This window comes from Mustela lutreola, chromosome 7 (assembly GCF_030435805.1).
Source record: "Mustela lutreola isolate mMusLut2 chromosome 7, mMusLut2.pri, whole genome shotgun sequence".
Lineage (NCBI taxonomy): Eukaryota > Metazoa > Chordata > Mammalia > Carnivora > Mustelidae > Mustela > Mustela lutreola.
This window is the reverse complement of record NC_081296.1, coordinates 110691074-110701890: the sequence shown is the minus strand read 5'-3', so window position 1 is coordinate 110701890 and position 10817 is coordinate 110691074. Positions and strand designations below refer to the sequence as shown.

The 10817-nt window shown below is 42.1% G+C and overlaps 1 pseudogene; it reads right to left on the bottom strand.

Moving 5' to 3' along the window:
- Nucleotides 1-9461: 9461 nt before the first annotated feature.
- On the bottom strand, nt 9462-9835 carry LOC131837242 (large ribosomal subunit protein P2-like; annotated as a pseudogene).
- Between the last annotated feature and the right edge of the window lie 982 nt (nt 9836-10817).

Below are 10817 nucleotides of genomic sequence, written 5' to 3'. Positions count from 1 at the left end.
TTAAGGTCCATGCATTAGAAGTGGGTTATTGTGGGTAAAAGTAAACACAAATTATTATTTTTTTTTTTGAGGAAACACAAATTATTTAAGGCATTTTTAGCAAATAAGCTCCCTTGGACAGGACCAAAGATCAACTTGACACATGCAGAATTTCAGTCAGTCAGCAAACAGTGTCACAGAGACATCCCACTTTGTTGCTCCATAACTTCATTCTTGGACCCTTTGGCTGATCTAGCTTTTTAATCAACTGGTATCTGTAAACCTAGTCCATTGTTTGTGTCTTGTCCCTTGAATGATACACTAAATAAACAAGCCCAAGTTATAATTACTAACCTCAGGATGAACACATTGTATACAACTGGTGAAGGGACGCCCCTGAGGCTAAAAAGTTACCGATTGATTAAAAAGTGGTGTGTTTTGTAACAGAAGATTTTTGAAGTGACTGTGGAGAAATAGGGCATGGAATAAACAGTGAAGTCTTGTTACTGCTTAAGACTGGCTTTGGCTCCAGTGTCTTGCTGATATAATGTTCAAATAAACATAGAAAGAATCACACAGCATCTGCCTGGTCAGACAAGAGGCAAAGCAAAATGTTTAGATATTTGGAGGAGATTACAATTTCAGGGCCAACTCTCCTTAGTATCTATCCTCCCCATGAGAAGTGGTCTGGATCGAGTCTAGAGCCTGGGTAGAGGAGACCAGGTCTGTGGTTTCTCCATCTGGTTCTTCTACATCTTCATGACGGTAATGACAAAGGTAAGATCCATCTTCCATATTGAGATGATTGGATATATCTTAACCCAATCAGCAGGACATTGGACTAGGTAATTTACTCAGCCTTGAAAAGATCTATCCAAATTGGCAAATTTACTGTTTTCCAGAGGTCAGCGGTTTTTGTTTTGTTTTGTTTTGTTTTTTGTTTGTTTGTTTTTACTGTAGGTAAGTCTAGACCTTTTATATTTGGGTGTTTCCCTGTTAACTTGAGTGGATTTGGTACCAACAGAGGCCTGTAGTTTCCCTTGTGGAAGTGCAGTCTGGTCTCATTTTGCTTATCTTTGCTTAATATCCTGAGCTTTTCCTGAGCTTTGGTTAATTTTACCTCAACTTTATACACAAATTGGGTTGTTGTGGTGGTAGTGTGGGAGGAAGGCATTTGTTTTTCGCCTTTATCTATTGTAGAAACCCTCATTACAACATTATTCCATAAGTAGATGTGACTTCCTGGTGCCTTAGAAAACACAAGTCAATACATATTATTTGTTATTTGTGAAACTGATCCTCAGTTTCACCAGAAGAGTAGTTAGGGATAGTGGTAGAGCATTCAGGCTTTAAATCCTGGGTTTAAATGTCTGGGTTTAAATCCAGCCTCCTCTATAAGGAAGTAGATTTTTTTTTTCCATATGAAGTGTATCCCACCCCTCTGTGCCTTAGCATCCTCTTTTGTAAAACAGGAAAAATATTAGTTTCTATTTCCCTGATTATTGTGATGTAGTAGGGAGGGGCCCTAGCACGTTCCCTGTTACTATTACCACCATTTTTATCGTCATCATCCCAGTCCGTCTCTGGCCAGCAAGACTGAGCCAGAATCAAAAGCCTCAGTGAGCTAACGCAGATTCTACTCTTTCTACTAAAAGGACAAGAACACAGATGCAGGAAGAATGCAAGAGGGATCATTCAATATTTTATAATATGTATCAAACTATAGCTATAGTTTAACTGCTTGGTTAAATTATTTTGCGTTTTGTTTGCCTTTGTCACAAAGAGTCTGGTTTTTTGTTTCTAAACCTGCAAACATTGCAAAGAAGGAAGTAAGAGTAAAGACAAACTTGACAAGGGGGTCAAGGTGTAACCAAAACAAACCACCCTGCTATCTTTAAATCGTGCTTTCAGTCCTCTCCATGGCAGATCTAAAATATTTATCCATTACTGCAAGTCGTTTTTTCCCCAGCTCCAAACGCTCTGAACCTCTCACTGTTGTTGAGAATGATAGTAGCATCTTTTGTCCCACATACCATAGGTTAATTCAGTCTGTGGGCAATGTGTATTTACTCCTCATCTCTAAAAAAGCTGTCAAAACATGATCTTAATTTCCTTTTTTAAAATTTTTTTAAGATTTTATTTATCTGACCGAGAGAGAGGTCACAGGTAGGCAGAGAAGCAGGCAGAGAGAGAGGAAGGGAAGCAGGCTCCCTGCAGAGCAGAGAGCCCGATACCGGGCTCGATCCCAGGACCCTGAGACCATGACCCAAGCCGAAGGCAGAGGCTTAACCAACTGAGCCACCCAGCCGCCCCTAATTTCCTTTTAAATATAGCTTAAACAGGCCTGCCAACACACTGCACAATTTACCCCCGAAACACTGGCGTTTAACAAGTGAGGTAAAGTAGCTTAGTAATAAAATAATAAAGACCTTGTACATTGGGTCCTTGGTTTAAAAAAAGAAGAGAATTGGGAATAAAAAAAAAATTATGCAAATTGACTAGTATGGACGATGGCAGAAGGAGAAGAGAACAGGGTAATGGATTTGTTCAAATGAATTTACTGAAGACGGCAATTCAGCTCTCCAAGGAATTGGGGAGAAAATGAGTAAGTGGCTAGAGGGGCTGATATCTCAAGAAAGCCTGAGTAGGCAAAATGGACCACATTTGCAAAGAGCAAAGCTTTAGTCATCAGCTTCCACAGTTCTTCAGGTCTGTACAATTTGTTTAAAATTGCAAAATCAAACATGTCTCTGCGGGCCTGGACAGGGAGGAAGGATCTCCTTTGTGATGCTTGTGAGGCTGCCGGGAGGGACCAGACAACCACTTAAAAATGTCTGAGAGGGCGTCACCCATCAGAATTGTCCAGGGTCATCCAAGGGGCTAATTTGGAGTAAAAATTCGAAAGCAAGAAATCTCTCAGTGTTGACCTCTCAGATGCTGTGAAAGCGTCCCTCAAGGGAAGTGGCCCCATCTCCAGTCGGGAGCGCTTCAAGCTTGGGAGGGAAGATCTCTTAGAATGAAGCCCCGGGAACTGTCCAGCATCAGCGAGAGCTCGACTCTTAGCTAAGTGACCTGTTGGATGAGAAATTCCACCTACGAATGTATCTAATTTTATCCTTAGGTCCTCTTCTTTTTCAGTTCTTTTTGACAGTTATGGCACTAATGGTGTTAGCGCCAAGGGGATTTTTGTAGGTTCATATAGTTTTGCATTTGTTCCACGAGGAAATGTTAGTTATTTAATAAGAGCCGGTATTTGCCTTGAAGACACTCCAGCTTTGACCTCTCCGGGAGACTGAAAGAATATCCAAGCACATTGCTTCTCGTGCCTGCTATAAACGTCTCTGAACAGCAGACATTAACTACATTACTAACAATGATATGAATAATAAAATCATAATATTTTTCTGGCCCCAGAGACATGAAAACGGATATTGGAATGGCTACAGGAAAGGATTGTCAGGTGCCAAACTTAACAAAATTAAGCTTCCTCTTAAGCTTTCATCAGGATTTAGGAAAACTGGGACCATCACAAGATGTATCTATTCATTTGGTAGCTATTTGAGGGTCTCCTCTGTACCAGGCAGTCCCCAGGCACACAAGGTTTCGGCTTCCTACAGAGCTCACATTCATGTTCATGGGAGACCATAGTGCTGGGCGGTCCTATCAGGATCCGAAACTTCCGAGTCTAAAGGAAACTACAGGTGGGTTTAAAGATGTATGGAAATGTAAGTGACAGAAGCTTTATGTTTGTTGGTACGCTATGAATGAAAACACGTATTTTCAAAACACATTCGAATAGAATTCCGATGTTCTGATGAAAGGAAGCAGTTTGTGATGCTCCGTACTCAAGCCCCCTCTGGGTGTCCTGGGCACGTGGAGGGACATCAGAGCATGTGAGTTACTGTGCAGTGAGAACATACGTGGGTCCTAGGGTCCGAGGACGCTGAAGGACATATGGTGTCCTGTGTGTGACAGTTGCTGCTAACAAGCTTGGCTTTGGCTTGAACGTCTTTGAAACTAACTCCTCCTTTACCCCCTCCAATTGCCTCCATTGGTCCGACTCCTGAAAAAAACAGGGCTGTTAACAGAATGGCCAAAGTGTCGCTGGGATAGGCAAAAGCAATCATTTAGTGTTTTCTACAGACATACTGATTGTAAATTAAAGAAAGGCCTTTTTGGAAAAGACAGCCCATTAAGAGACCACTTAATGTTTAATTACATGCAGTTGGAAACTCTGCAGAGTAGCAGCGCGGCCAAACAGGGCATCAAAACCTCAGACAGACACAGTGGCTGGTGCAGAGTTTCCTTTTGAGCTCCAGGTACAAAAATTCAAGCACGGAGTGGTGTATTCTCACACTCCGAGGCTACCATAATACTTAATTATTCCTGTCCCCGTGGTGTAATATGATCTCAGAAAATGTCACACAAGAATTCCTCCAAATTGTTTGTTTCGTTGCTCTTCCTCCTCCTCCCCAGTTTCTATTTCTTGGTTCTGTTCTTTTCTGCAGTTGCCTTTCTCTCTCTCTTTCCTCCCTCCAAATGGCATTGTGATGTTGAATTCACCAGGTGTGCAAACTTCCTCCCTCATCTGACACTTCTTTGGCAGAAAGCACAGGTAGCCCAGCAGGTATTGTCAGGGTCGAGTTAAAAAATAACAAAACCTGCCAATGCAGATTTTCTTCTCATGGCGCCTGGCATCAATGGGCTTGCAAAAAGACTGCTGTGGCTTTAATATTTCCCTTTTTACAGCTGGCATGAACTTGGCAGTCCATCTGCAGCTCACCACCTTTCTCTCACTTTGTCTTCATCAGGAACAGAGGATGTCCAGTGTTTCCCCTGGTCCTAAGCTCCTGGTAGTGGGGTCGGGGGTGGGAGGCAGGCGAGGTGGGGTGGTAAGGACAGGAGCCAAATGGAGAATGGCATTGTTTCATTTAGAAAAAGTTGACTGAAACAAGAACTGCTGATAAATCTCAATTTAAACCTCAGTGGTCTCTGTTAGGTCCTTGATTCAGTGGAAGTGAGTGAAGTTGGTAAAATATGGAGATGTTTAATCTCTGTGGTGGACTTCTTCTTCTTCTTTTAAAACTATTTTATTTGGGGCGCCTAAGTGGCTCAGTGGGTTAAAGCCTCTGCCTTCAACTCAGGTCATGATCCCAGAGTCCTGGGATTGAGCCTCACGTCAGGCTCTCTGCTCGGCATGGAGCCTGCCTCCTCCTCTCTCTGCCTGCCTCTCAGCCTACTTGTGATCTCTATCTGTCAAATAAATAAATAAAATAAAAAAAAATAAAAATAAAAATATTTTATTTATTTATCTGACAAAGAAAGAGAGGGCACAGGTAGGGGGAGCAGCAGACAGAGGGAAAGGGAGAAGCAGGCTTCCCGCTGAGCAGGAAGCCCAATGGAGGGTTCTATCCCAGGACCCTGAGATCGTGACCTGAGCTGAAGGCAGACGCTTAAGAGATGGAGCCACCCACAGACCATCTGTGTAGGTCTTCTAAAATTTAAAATCAGAAGGAAAGGTGGTACTGTAAGTAGTGAGTTCCAGGCCGAGTGAGTGCCAAGTTCTTACCAGCTAGCTAAACTTAGAAACTGGTTGATTTCAAAAGAAGCAGTACCAGAGTTTTATTTTTGTTTTCCTTTTAATTTTGTTAATTAAATAGTTAATTAATTAAGTAAGTAAGTAATCTCTACACCCAATATGGGGCTTGAACTCATAACCCCGAGATCAAGAGTATGCATGCTCCCCTGACGGAGCCAGCCAGGCGCCCTGTTTTCTTTTCTATGGTCTAGGTCTAATCCTACCAAAAATAATCTTGCTGGAAAAAAAGTGAATATCCGTGTCTTTAAACAATCAGGCTTGCTACAGACATTAGAAAGCTTTGTCTGCATTACCTCTAGCTTCCATTGTTCTTTCTGAGAGGGAGTCCCCACACTGTTCCCAAGTCTTTCTCAGGTGCTGCAGCGACATTCTTGAAACTTGTCAACAGCCAGTGCTTCCAGCACATGGTTATATCACAGTGAAACTGGATGATCAAATCCAGTTACCAAATGGCTTTCTATACACATGTTCGTATTTCCTTTAATAATATAGTGGGGTTAAACTTTTTCTCAAATTTAGTGTGCAAGTCCTTATTTCTACTGGGTCAACTATGGGGCTGGCCTTGTTGACATGCGACTCCTTGTTCACAGTTGAAATTCCTGAAGAAGGTGTGTGTGTGTGAGAGAGAGAGAGAGAAAGAGAAAGAGAGAGAGAGAGACAGAAGATGGGGGCATATCTAGAGATAGTTAGGTTTATGGCCAAGTTCTGATTTCTCCATTCTCCTACTCTTCGTAGGCCAGGGAGGAAGACTAGATAACACTTCCTCAAGCCAAATGGTTGTGGGGCTCCTTCTGACATTTTTCTGCTATAAAACATGTGGGATGTTGGACACCACAAGACATCGTTCTGTTGCTTACACCAGTAATTTCACTTTTTTTTTTTTCTTTTTTAAGTAGGCTCTATGCAGGGCTTGAACCCACGACCCCCAGATCAAGAGTCACATGCTCTATGGACTGAGCCAGCCAGGCACCCCTGCCTAAACCAGTAGCAAAGAAAACCCTGGTGTAGTTCAGGTTGCAATATTGATCAAGATAAGGGGTTTTCTAGGGGTATGTGGGTGGCTCAGTGGGTTAAAACCTCTGCCTTTGGCTCAGGTCATGATCCCAGGGTCCTGGGATGGAGTCCCACATTGGGCTCTCTGCTCAGCAGGGAGCCTGCTTCCCCCTCTCTCTCTGCCTGCCTTTCTGCCTACTTGTGGACTCTGTCTGTCAAATAAATAAATAAAAATTAAAAAAAAAAAGATAAGGGGTTTCTTGCAGGTATTTCTCTCTCATTTTACAAGACAGATAGGCATTCTGCTAAGAAATAAAATGGTTAATCTATTTGGAATAATCACTAATACTTATTAGATTGTATTAAAAGCTTCTGATCCATGAAGCCATTAAATTTACATGAAACATCTAATAAACTAGTTATAATATTAATGGGGAGAGAGAAAAGTATGTTGTAAAACTTTTTATTAATTTATTTTTTACAAAAATAGCACTGCTACATATAAAATATTATCTATGTTTAAACATTCAAGGCACGAGGCGAGTGATTGCATTGTCAGGAAAAAACCGCCTCCCCTCAAGTTAATAGCTGATATGATGAAGCTCTAAGCCCCCATTAGCTATCCATTCTGATCTCAGATTAATCGAGCATAGCCATGAACCTGGGATTGGTTGTTGCCTCCATATTACCAGTTTCAACTGCAGAAGATGACCAGTCATCACTTTATCACAGAGTACAGTAGAAGTCAGAGAGAGATGGTAATTAACATCTACTAGCATCATATTCATATATGTGTGGGGGTGTGTGTGTGTGTACACACGTGTGCAACACACACGCACACACAGCCTTGTTTATTTGTTGACTTTCATGTATCTGTCGTCTCACTATAGAGGATGACATTTTCAGGGGTTTTCACTTTAAACTTATTTGTAATCCTCTCAGTACGCAGTCCAGGACTTGGAATACAGCAGGTGCTTAATACAAAGAACTTGTTGATACACAATGATGATTCTAGCAACCAAAGGCAAGTCCAGGGCATTTATCCTTGTTCTGTACCCTTTCTACCTTGACAGAGCCCTCACTCTGAGCTCTCATCTATCCATCGTGTTTTCTCCTCTCCACCTTTCAATCTGTTTTTTTCATGCTGCTATTACATTTAGTTTCTAGAAACCAGCTCTATAACATACAAAGGCCACAGGATAAAGGCTTTGCACCTCAGCCTGGCATTAAGTGTTCTACAACAAGGCTTCTTCTTCTACTTTTTTTTTTTTAAAGATTTTATTTATTTATTTGAAAGAGTGCAGAGGGAGAGTGAGAGGGAGAAGCAGACTTCCAGCTGAGCAAGGAGCCCTATGCGGGACTTGATCCCAGGACACCAGAATCATGACCTGAGCCAAAGGCAGACACTTAACTGACTCAGCTACCTAGGCATCCCTACAACAGTGCTTTTCAAACTTTAATGCACATATCAATCACCTGGGGTTTTCAGAATGCAGATTCTGACCTGGTCAGTCTAGGGGTGAGGCTCAAGCATTTGCGTTTTTAACAATATCTCAGATGTTGTGGATGCGGGAGGTCCTGGGACCACATTTTGAGTGGCAAGTTCCTACAACATTGAGCCGGGCCCAGGTGTTGAATGCTTTGTTGGCTTCATCTCAATTCACTCGCTACCCTGTACCCTGTATTCTAGCAAAACTGTTGTTCTCGGCATTCCTTGGCAATTCTCCGACTTGTGCTTTGATTCACGTTATACCCTTTCTGCCTGCGAAACCATCACTCCTCCTCCTTCTAGACAGCTCAAATATCACCATCCCTGTGAAGACTTCCAACTCAGCTACCTCTCCCTGACCAGCTAATCCCACCGTCTACCGAGTTCTCACAGCACTTTGCTAGGACTAATGTTTAGCCCTTATTACAAGTTATCATAACTGTTTGTTTACATGATTGTCTTTCCAGCTGGACCATGAGCTACACAGGGCAGGGGGCCAGCCTTAGCCACCTTACAATCTCAGTACTCAATACAGAGTACAGCACACCCACTAGTTCTTTAATAAATATTAATTGAATTTAGTTGAATGGGTTTTTCGTTATCAGTCTTCTGCAGAAGACTTTTAATGATGAATGTTTTGAGACAAAAACATATCTTGACAGAATTGAGGGGGAGGTCACAGGGGGATCATAGTCTTTGACATTAAATGATAATTAAAATGCTGTAATGGGATCATCATCGTTATGATAAACGATAATTATATTAATAATATTAATAATCAATAATGTTACTACTATTATTATCACCTGTGATAATCGATTGTAAAGTTCCTATTTATCTACTGAATGCTATGTACGAAGCACCTGCTAATCATTTAGATTTTTTTTTACAACCTATTTTTTAAGATAAGTACATAGACACAGAGTTTGGAGGATAGATCCAAGGCTGCATCCCGAAGACATGATAGAGCTTGGATTTGAAACCCAACTCTTGGATCCAGACCATGTTCTTAGCCATTTTCCTGATGCTGGAAGGATAGCTGGGTTCTAGGGCTCTGCTAAGTATACTTCCTAAAGCATACACCAATTTATTTATTTGAGAGAGAGATGAGAGAGAGAGCATGAGAAGAGGGAGGGTCAGAGGAAAAAGCAGACTCCCCGCTAAGCAGGGAGCCCGATGAGGGATGAGATCCTGGGACTCCAGCATCATGACCTGAGCTGAAGACAGATGCTTAACCGAGCCACCCAGGTGCCTGCCTTCACCAATTATATGTACTCTAAATGCAGTGGGGTTTCCCTGCAAGGCAGGGATCTTCGTCTATCTTTGTGCTTTGGACTCCTTTGGCAGTCTGCTGATGCTTACAGACTGCTCAGAACATTAAAAAAATTTTTTTTTCTTATGTTAAAAGGGTTTTATTTGCAGGAGAACGGGACCATGGAACAAGTCAAATTCCACATCGTCAGCTGACTCTAACTCCTTCCTTTTCTCCTCTTTCTTCTCCTCTGCCACCACTGGGGTGGAACCAGCAGCAGGAGATGCAGATCCTGGGACAGCAGACACAGCCACAGCCCCACCAGTGGGCACACTGGCCAACTTGCCAATACCCAGGGCAATGACATCTTCAGTACTTTTCCATTCAGCTCTCTGATGACCTTGTCGAGCCAGTCATCATCTGCCTTGATGCTCACCTGTCCAGATTCTTCCTGATGCCCTTGACATTGGATGGAGGCATTGCCCCTGAGGGTGGCCAGTAGGTAGGAGGCCACGTAGCACATCTCCATGGCATCAGGGAATGAAGGGTTTTGTTGTTGTTGTTGTTTGCTCTTTGGTTTGTTTTTTTTTTAAGAGGTGACTGCAATTAAGGATGCGATTTTTTCCCCTCTGTTCAAGTTCACAGGTCCCCCACCCCCGAACTCTATGTAAAAACACTTTGTATATATATATATATATATATATATATATATATATATATATATGGGGACTAGTCCTATGAATTTCAGATTAATAATCCATGTTCAAGAGAAAAGGGATTTTCTGCCTTCTTGAGGAGGTTGGAGTGCTCCGAGATAGAAGTGAGTGAGGATGGAGAAAATTGTCATGTGCACAGAAATGGTGCAAAGTCAGTGGCAAGAGGTACATAGCGAAGCCGTGTAATAAAGGAGGAGGAGAAACGTAGCAGCATTAGAGCTTTGCAACAGGTCAGCAGCTCTTCCTTTATGGAGTGAACCCAGAGACTTTCAGAAGAAGATGGTGAAAGCGTACTTGGAGCAATCTTAAAATGTACATACAAGTCTAACCAATTAGAAGAAATTCTGTAGCTGCCCCCAAGAGAAAGAGACACATTGTGCTGTTACTGTACTGGGAAGTACAAAAGGTTCTATGTGAGGGTGAAGTGGGCGATGTCCCCTTCTTCTTGAATTATACACTGATATATATAGCAAGGGTCATAAAACCCACTGCCCTCTACTTCAACTGATTCAAATCGGAACAAATGACACAGTGCAAACCCTAACCAAGTGTATATGAATCTTTATCAACTTTGAAGGGATAGGCAATCCCAAGCTTGGAGGCACTGGTGGTATTTGATCGCTGTCAATTGCAAGTTTATCATTCCAACGGTATCAAATGCCTCCATCTGGCATTCAAGTACACTAAGATTTGATCCTATTTTTTCCCTCTTGGGGCCTGTAGCTTTTTCTCATGCACTTTATATTCTTGGCGATGAGTCAAATCAAAATTCTTTGCCACTCACCATTT